The following is a 10,000-nucleotide window of genomic DNA, read 5'->3' as shown; positions in this document are numbered from 1 at the left end:
AGCAACACACACACACACACACACACACACACGTAAAAAGGCACGCATAAACATACAGAAATATGTGAATAAATCACAAAGAAACGCGTGCACAAAACATATTGATGCTATCGATCATAGTTGCAATATAAATGAATGTATGTATATAAAATGCTCTCTCTCTGTCTCTCTCTCTCTCTCTCTCTTTCTCTCTCTCTCTCTCTCTCTCTCTCTCTCTCTCTCTCTCTCTCTCTCTCTCTCTATATATATATATATATATATATATATATATATATATATATATATATATCGGTATATCTATGTATATGTATCTGCCTTTCGTGGTTGTTTCCACATGTATACAAGTAAATACATATATTCATATATATATATATATATATATATATATATATATATATATATGTAGATGTATAGATACATGTATACATATACACATGCACGTATACCTACATACATACACATACACACATTGGCACATATATACATCCATCGACCTATATAACTGTGCAATATTTCAGTTCCATTTCTGGTGTTTCGATACATGTTAAGATCCACAATATATTATCAATAACGCTATTATTATTATTATTATTATTATCCCCATTCCCACAAATTCCAGGCCTTGTGCCAATATTAGAAGGGATTATAACTATTATTTTTATTATTATGATCAAGGCGCTGAGCTGGCAGAATCGTTAGCGCGCTGGACGAAATGCTTCGCGGTATTTCGCTTGTCGCTACGTTCTGAGTTCAAATTCCGCCGAGATCGGCTTTGCTTTTTATCCTTTCGGGGTCGATAAATTTAGTACCATTGAAACACTGGAGTCGATATAATCGACTTGCATCCACCCCACAAATTTGAGGTCTTGTGCCTTCAGTAGAAAGGATTATTATTATTATTATTATTGTTATTCTCCCCACAAATTGCAGGCCTTGTGCCTATATTACAAACGATTATTATTATTATTATTAAGGCGGCGAGCTGGCAGAATCGTTAGCACGGCGGGCAAAATGCCTTACAGCATTTCGTTCGTCCGTCCTTCCGTTCTGAGTTCGAATTCCGCTGAGGTCGACTTTGCCTTCCATCCTTTCGGAGGTCGGTAAAATAAATACCAGTTGCATACTGGGGGCACGATGTAATCGACTTGGCACGTCTCCTGCGATTTAGCTGGCCCTGTTACTACTACTACTACTACTACTACTACTACTACTACTACTACTACTACTCATAATAATATCAATAATATTAATATCGGTGTTGTTTAATTCACTTACAAAAAAAGGAAGAGCGATGAAAAGAAACAGCTGTGTGTTTATTTGAGTGTGTGTTTGTATGCATATTTATGTGTGTGTATTTTGGCGATCCAACTCTGTGTGTGTGTGGTGTGCTTTAACCGCACACACAAACACGCGCGCGCACACACACATTCACACACACACACACACACACACACACACGTTTACGTGGTTGATAGTAAGACGTATTTTCTATTCCTGTTTTGATTGTTTAGTTGCGCTGCTGGTCGTGGTGGTGGTGGTGGGAGGCAAGTTCCACTGAAACCAGAGAACCGGCCTGAAGCCATGCAACGCACTGGACTCCCCGGTTGGCACCAGCAGACCGGGTGGTTGTGGTGGTATGCAGGGTCACCCATTACATATACCACTCTTTCTGTGTGTGTGTGTGTGTGTGTGTGATGCAATCACCTAGTCTTTCCGTGTCCCCTTTGGTCAAGTAAGGTGCATGGATGGATGGCAGGAAGCTGTTTGAGCGGCCAAATCTTTCTATCTCTCTACACGTTTATATATATATATATATATAAATATATATACATGAATAGAGATATCTTGTTTTACATGTTTCGGTCATTACACTGTGGCCATACTGGGGCACCGCAGTACTTTTATTTTACACACGAACCCCAGTATATTCATTTAGTAATTCCTTTTTGTTTTATTTATTCCGTGTCTCTTTTACCGAATCATTATATTACGGAGACGTAAACACACCAACACCGGTTGTCAAGCGATAGCGGAGAACAAACACGCGCATGCACACACACACAGATACGTGAGGGGTTTGTTTCAGTTTCCGCCAACGAAATCCACTCACAAGACTTTGGGCGGCCCGCAGCTATAGAAGACATTTACCAAAGGTGCCACGCACTGAGAATGAAGCTGGAGAGCTTTCTTTGGAAACCAGACTTCTTAAGAAAGCCATTCCTGCCCCTCCACACACACACACACACACACACACACACACAAACATATCGATAGAACACAATCACAACTCCACACCGAAGTGTCACTGATTTTTTGCTGATAGGGCCGGACTTGAACTCTGAAAGCTCTTAGCTGGAACTAGTACTGTCATACCTCAGCCTCACATTCGATGCTTTAACAGTTCCACTAATCTCCTGCTAGGAACGGTGGATTGCTTAACCTCCACTCCTCTCCCGTCTACTCACAATATGCACACACTCACGCACATCCATATATATATATATATATATATATATATATATATATATATATATATATATATATATATATATATACGAGGGTGTGCTAAAAAGTTCTTGGGTTCGGGTAAAAGAAAATACAGGAGAAGGATCAGTTAATTATGATTTTCATCAACATATTCCCCTCTCAGATTCATATACTTATTGGTGAGGTCGTTCAGTTTTTTTCTAAGCCTTGTTGAAGAAATCGGAATGTTAGCCCTCCAATCAGGTCTTTCGTGATACCCTTAAAGCCAGAAACTTTTATATATATATATATACACACACACACACACACGCAAAGTATCCGGGCTAAATTTGACTGTTTGCTTAAAAAGAAAAGAAAACAATACAATTTCTCTTTCCAAAAATAATAATATTTAAAAAAAAAATCAAAACATATCCAATCGATTTTAGCTCAGAGATAATAGTTAACGCAAAGTAGCTGCCCCTAGCTTCCACTACGTTCTCAGGAGGGCTCCGGATCCTTCTGCATACTTTCCTCACTGTGTTCCTGGACGATCTTCCAGTAGCTCCTTGATCTTCGTAACCAGTTTGGCCTTACTGTTGGAGATAGAGCGGTCGATGTCTGCCTTAACCGCGCCCCAATTTCAATCGGGGAATTATTAGGCTGGAAAATGGGGATGGTGAAATCGTAGAAATACCCGACATTCCCTTTTAACTCTGCCAAGTAACCGAATGCTGCTGTCAATCGTTCTGGTTTCCCAGCAGCAACCTTTTTACCACAGACTTCAACAGCTGCACTGAATCGTGTTTGAATTGAGCCTGACGCTTTGTTCATAAGTTGTTGGAGGAATTGCGGCGTACACATACAATCAGAACACCTGCTGTGTCCCTTCCTGCAGGCCATGGCTTCGTAAACTGTTGCAGCTGTCCATGTCGCATCTCACAGGCTTTACGATGTTAACAAACATTGAACAGCATTTTGATAGCCGTTGCCAATCATTGTGGTAAAGTAACTCTTTCTCAATATTCAGATGGCTTCCAGTCCTCCATCTCAACTAACTTCTTCTCAACTACAACTTTAGTCTTTATGCTCTCCAACGCCACAGCTTGATGTATCCAACGATGGTGCAGTTGTTATTAATAATAATAACAATGATGATAATAATAATCCTTTCTAGTATAGGCACAAAGCCTGACATTTTGGCGGAGGTGGGGGGGGGGTCTAGTCGATTTCACCGACTCCTGTACTTGACTGTTACTAGTTTTATCAACTCTAAAAGAGATGAGAGGTAAGGTCGACCTCGGTGGGGTTCGAACTTAGACCGTAAAGACGGATGAAATCTTGTTGACCATTTCTTCCGGCGTAGTAATGATTCTGCCAGCAAAGCTGCTTTCAAGATCGATCTCCTTCAGAAGCCCAACGCCAGGAAGTTTTTGCTATTTGGATCAGTTATTCGGAATCAATTCTTGACTGATTTTAAAAATTTATTTTATCGGTTTCTGAATGATGGAAGACAAAGTTAACCACAGTGTAATTTGAACTCAGGACCTAAGGATCTCAATACATACTGCAAGCCATTTTGTCCTATGCTCTGACCCCTCTCTTAATCTGCCCTAATAAAAGTAATTATGAATTTCTTTATATAAACTATTTCAAGTTAAGGCGCAATAATATAGTAAGGCCAGTAATTTAGTAGGGAGGGGATTCTTTGATTACACCCTACGTAGTATTTGATTGTTGCTTGGACACGCAGAGGATTCGATCTCTGAAGTTAAGAACCAGAACAAATACGGTAATTTCTTTTTGCGACGTTTAAAGGTTCTACCATTTGGATGTCTCAGTTTCTAATTGATTGATTTAACGTAGCCCATGGTGTGAACTTTTCTTATCGATTCCAGGACGATAAAATCCGAAGGCCACACTAGTGGGGCTTGAACTCAAAACACAGTGGAACATAAACAGGATACTTGAAGATGTTTTCTCGGGCCTTTTTACTGACTTAGCCACGGCACGGATGGAAATGAGATCCTCGTTAACGTGATTTAGTTCTATAGTTCATTCAGAAGTTTGTATGGATTTAGTGCCATTTATTTGACCAAATTTAGATTGTTATGTATCCAAACATTAAAAAAATCTCCGTTTCAGCACACACACACACACACACACACACACACACACACACACACACACTCACACACACAGCATATATATACACCAATTTAGATATTGTTGTAGTAAGGGAGCGACACTTTAATACAATCCCAAGTGGCTATCCCCCTTTATCCCCACAAATCATTCCCAGAAGGATAAAGGTCTCTGTAAAGCAGTGATGGAGAAGGCTTTCAGATGCTAAACTTGGAAACAAAATATCTTCCCAAAATATCATATTTTAAAGAAAACTTTTATCTAAATATTTGCTTGAGACTAATATATATATATATATATATATATATATATATATATATATATATATATATATATATACAACGCTCCAATGAGAGGATCATCTAAAAGAAATAAATACTATCAATGCGATAATAATATCGGTGTTGTATAACAACATTCACCATATGTTGATTTTCTGTTAGGGTTTCAATTCCAGGTTGAATAAATTCGATATCAGCTTAGCTGAAAATCGTTTCGTCATTGCCTGTTGCATTAGAAGATTTTTCCTCTTTGCCACAATTTCCATCTCCCTCTCTTACTCTCTCTGAGAGATATTCTCAATCCTAAGTATTTGATTGATATCTATTTTATCGATCTCCTGAAGACTGCAACGCAAAGTTCACCTCAGCCGTATTTGAACTCGGAACGTAATCACAACAACATTAAAACATCAGTGCTTTACCGTTTCTTGCAAATTATCATAGAAAACAGATTAGTTTCAAATTTAGGCACAAAGCCAGTAATTTCAAGGAGAGATTAAATCGTTTACATTGGCCCCAGTGTTTTATTGGTACTTATTTTTCGATCCTAAAATATGAAAGGCAAAGTCTACCTCGGCTGAATTTGAACTCTGAATGTAAAGACTGACGAAATGCTGCTAAGTATTTTTCCCGGCACGCTAGCGACTACGCCAGCTCGCCACTCTATCACAGATGACATATTGATTTCAAATATTGGTACAAGGCTACCAAGGTCCAATATTGGCGTGGTGGCTCTTATGGTCTTCCCGTACGGTATTTCATGGGCATTTCTAAAACTACACTTTTTGTCAACCAAACGAAGATTTTAGTCATGTTTGTTAGGGGGATAAAATCGGTTCCAGAAAATGACATGTATAAGGGGCGTACCTAAAGTAACCTTCTAGTTTCATAAAATTAACAATTTTAATCAAGCGACTTTAAAACAGGAACATCTATCTATCTGTCTATCTGTCTGTCTGTCTGTCTGTCTGTCTCCACTTATGTTTTGAGGAATCATTGATGTGTTCCTTGTGTCTCAGACTATTGTGGTACGTTGTCCATCATTTAAAACAGAAAACAGAGGGATCCGCGATGGCCCATTTCCAAACGACTAAGAGAGGGCCAGGATATATTGCAAGAGCCATGTTAGGAACTGTGCTGGATCTGAGAATTGTCATAAATAAGGATGCATTATTCCACGTCCGTATTCCGGAAATAGCAACAATCACAGAGAGGTGCATCGGTGTAGATTTCAAGAATATTCGGTAAAAGAGAACAAAGAGATCGTGCTAGTTCCCTGCAGGACATTTATTCAGTGCAAGGAGCTGTGATACACCAATGAAATTCAAGGAGTCCTCCTGTGTAATTTCTGCAGTAAAGCGGGGAAGTTGCGAACCTGCGACCATTTCCCCCACCATTTCCTCAACCACTTTTACATCACAGCTACACATCTCTTCCTTGATGTATTTGTATTTATTAACAATTAACCCTGTCACACCACCGAATCCTAGGCCTTTAGATAACTTCTCTTGATACTCCGCCATCGTTCCTCTTTGAGTCTTGCTAATAGTCCTGCACGTTAGTCAGGATGTTCTGTTACGCATCTTTCACATTAGCATCACAAAGAGACGGTTGGCTTTCGTAAATTTCCTCTTTTCTTATATACAGACGACACACAATAAAGAAACACCCGTGAAATGTGTTAGCAGCCACAATCCGCCCAGCTTCTGGTCTGTCAGCAATTTTACATCAAGTTATGTCTCCAAGACTGGCGAATATCGGAGAATAACTGGAATGTCCAAGCCGTGTTATGGCACCAATAGTTTTCATTTCTGATCCAAGACTGGTTATTTCCTAAATGACCCTGGAATGTCATGCACACCACAACAACTCTTCACGAAAATATCAGATCGAAGAAAAGTAAAGCTAACTTTCCTGTAATTTTAGTCTTTCACCAGTTTTGGCCCTACGACTGCGGCCATGCTACCGCATCCTCATATCTAATAATAAATGTATGACGTTAAACTTCTTAATTAATGCATATTTATGAAGTTGATGCCTCGCTAGAAATAACAGCCACATATATTACAGTAATTGTCTGAGTCTGTGTGTGTGTGTGTGTGTGTGTGTGTGTGTGTGTGTGTGTGTGTGTATTCGCATTCCAAATATGCCCACCGTGTACATGATAGTCACGTGATTTCAGGTTCAATCCCACTGCGTGGCACCTTGGCAAAATGTCTTCTATTATAGTTTTGGGCCGACCATTACCTTCTGATTGAATTTCGTAGACTGAAACTGTGTGGAAGCCCATCATCATCATCTCTTTCTCTCTCTCTCTCTTTCTCTCTCTTTCTCTCTCTCTCTCTCTCTCTCTCTCTTTCTCTCTCTCTCTCTCTCTCTCTCTCTCTCTATCTTTCTCTCTCTCTCTCTCTCTCTCTATCTTTCTCTCTATCTCTCTCTCTTTCTCTCTCTCTCTCTCTCTCTCTCTTTCTCTCTCTCTCTCTCTATATATATATATATATATGCATACATACATACACGCACATTTATATATATATATATATATATATATATATATATATATATATATATATGTACGTGTGTGCTACGTGGGTGTATGTGAACGTGTGTATACGTGTCTCTGTAATTGTCCCCTACCGTTATTTGACAACCGGTGTTGATATATTTCTGTCCCAGTAACTTAGCGTTTCAGCAAGAGGGATCCGAAAGAAATGACTCCCAGACTTTAAAAATTAATTCTGGGGGTCGATTTGTTCTGCTGACGCCTTCAGGGCAGTGCCCTAGCAAAGGCCACTCTCCGACGATTGAAACTAGACACAGATTAAAAGCGGTATCTATATATATACATATATATACATATATCTATGCACACATGTAATATAAACACACGGAAAGAAATATTTATGGATAATAATAATAATGAGAAATAATAATAATGGTTGTCGAAAATTTAAAAATGATGAAGCAGGTGGAGATACAATAGATTATGAATATAGATATATATAGATATGTGGGTGTATAAAGTGTGCGTATAACTGCTGGTAGGCTTCTATGTGTGAGCATGCGTGCGTGTTTGAGTGTGTCTATGTGTGTGTGCTTAATTTATGCACGTCTCTCTCTCTATATATGTAATGTGTGCGCGAGCACACATTACATACATACAGACAACACACGTGTTGACAGATGTGTTGTTTGAAGTATATGCGCACTTTGCATGTGTATCTGCATGCATATGCTGGATGCGTGTGCACTTGCAAACGCCTGCATCGATAGATGCACATAGACGTCACTGCTGGTTTGTATGCATGTATGCAAGTGTACATGCATGTAAGCGTGCATGCACAGGGCCAGGATGTGCAGCTATAAATGCTCATAACTCTTGCGTACACGTGTCGGTCTTCAAACGAATGCATGCTGTGCTTTGCGCGCGCGCGTGTGCATTTCTGCGTGGGAGTGCACCCCTGCTGTGTGCATCTGTAGATGTGCATATGCTCATGTTGTGTGCACGGGAAGGTATTTTAAACGTATGTGTTGAAATTGTCCTGCATGCACGTGTGCGTTTTGTGGAAGAAGAACAGAATTCTGACGCATGTATGCATAGTTCGGCGTATATACAATGTTTGTGTCTGCAATGTAATATGAGTGTATATAGACGCCAGTGTACGAGTGTATATTTACATTGTGAATAATGAACTAATGTGTTTGTGGTTGCTCATATTTGTATGCAGACATCTATGCACAAATGTATATATAATGCGTATATATATATAGCTGTGTAAAAATGCTTGCGTGTGTATATATATATATATGTATATATATATATAGATAGATAGATAGATACACAAACACACACACTCACACACACACGCAAATAAGTGCGAAGTATTGTGTGAATATATTCCTGGATTCAAGCAAAACAAAGTTGAAGAACGATGGAATACCGAAGCAACAGATAGTCAAGGGACACACACACACATGCACGCAATATGTATACACGCATATATGCATACACATACTCATGTAAATGCATACATACACACACACACATATATATATGTATATACACATTTCTGTATCTATATAAACATATATGTATAAGCAGATGGATATATATATGTATGTATGTATGTATATATACGCACACACACACACGTGTGTTATTTGTCGATGTTTGGATAAATAAACACATGATTCGGCAGAGAACGGGTGAGTTTCCAGTCACATGGATGCTATTGTGAATTAATGTATATTTAGAAAATGTATTAAAATACATATATGTAGAGTGCGATGAATATATATGAATATATATATATATAAATACACACACCCGCATACATAAAATTGTATGTTTATACATATATATATATATATATATATATATATATATGTGTGTGTGTTGTGTGTATATATATATATATATATATGTGTGTGTGTGTGTACAGGTACACACACATTGACTTACAAGTCTTTAATCCAGTTGGTGGCATATTATGGTTGCAAAACGAAATGCATTAGTCTTACCAGCAATTACCAAATATATGATGGGTGTGTGTTCTGTGTGGGTGTATATATGCGTTCATCAGCGTATAACTATTCCATGTACGTCTCTTAATTGTTTAGGGATATACTCACATTCATATATGCGTATATGGTTCGCCACCACCCCTTGCCGGAAACTCGTGGAGCTTTAGGTTTGTTCTCTCAAACACTCACAAAGCTCGAGACCGCGATCCTACGACCGCGAGCCTGCTGCCCTAACCACTGGGCCATTGCGCCTCCACTATATATATATATAATGCATAGAGACATGTACATGTGTGAATACTTACATTCACATGGATCTATCTATCTATCTATCTATCTATCTATCTATCTATCTATCTTTATATATATGTATATATGTATGTATGTATGTCCATACACATGCAAACTTTTATACGTACGCAAATAGCTATAGAAACACAGACCTTCACGCGGATGCATATGTACAGGAAAACAAACACATAAACACACATCTGTATTTACACATATATGCGTGAATAAGCACGTACACGTATACCTACAGATATTCATACATACCAACGTATAAGATACACAAGCATGAGCAC

At 38.6% G+C, this 10,000-nt stretch overlaps 1 protein-coding gene across 3 annotated transcripts in view; it reads left to right on the top strand.

Moving 5' to 3' along the window:
- The window catches only part of LOC106879088 (voltage-dependent calcium channel type A subunit alpha-1), a 676,127-nt gene that overhangs the window by 1,316 nt on the left and 664,811 nt on the right, over positions 1-10,000 (top strand). The gene's annotated exons all lie outside the window — the stretch shown is intronic.

Source organism: Octopus bimaculoides, chromosome 21, assembly GCF_046866305.1.
Source record: "Octopus bimaculoides isolate indiv1 chromosome 21, ASM4686630v1, whole genome shotgun sequence".
NCBI lineage: Eukaryota > Metazoa > Mollusca > Cephalopoda > Octopoda > Octopodidae > Octopus > Octopus bimaculoides.
The sequence above is the reverse complement of the archived record's forward strand: the minus strand, read 5'-3'. Positions and strand labels throughout refer to the sequence as shown.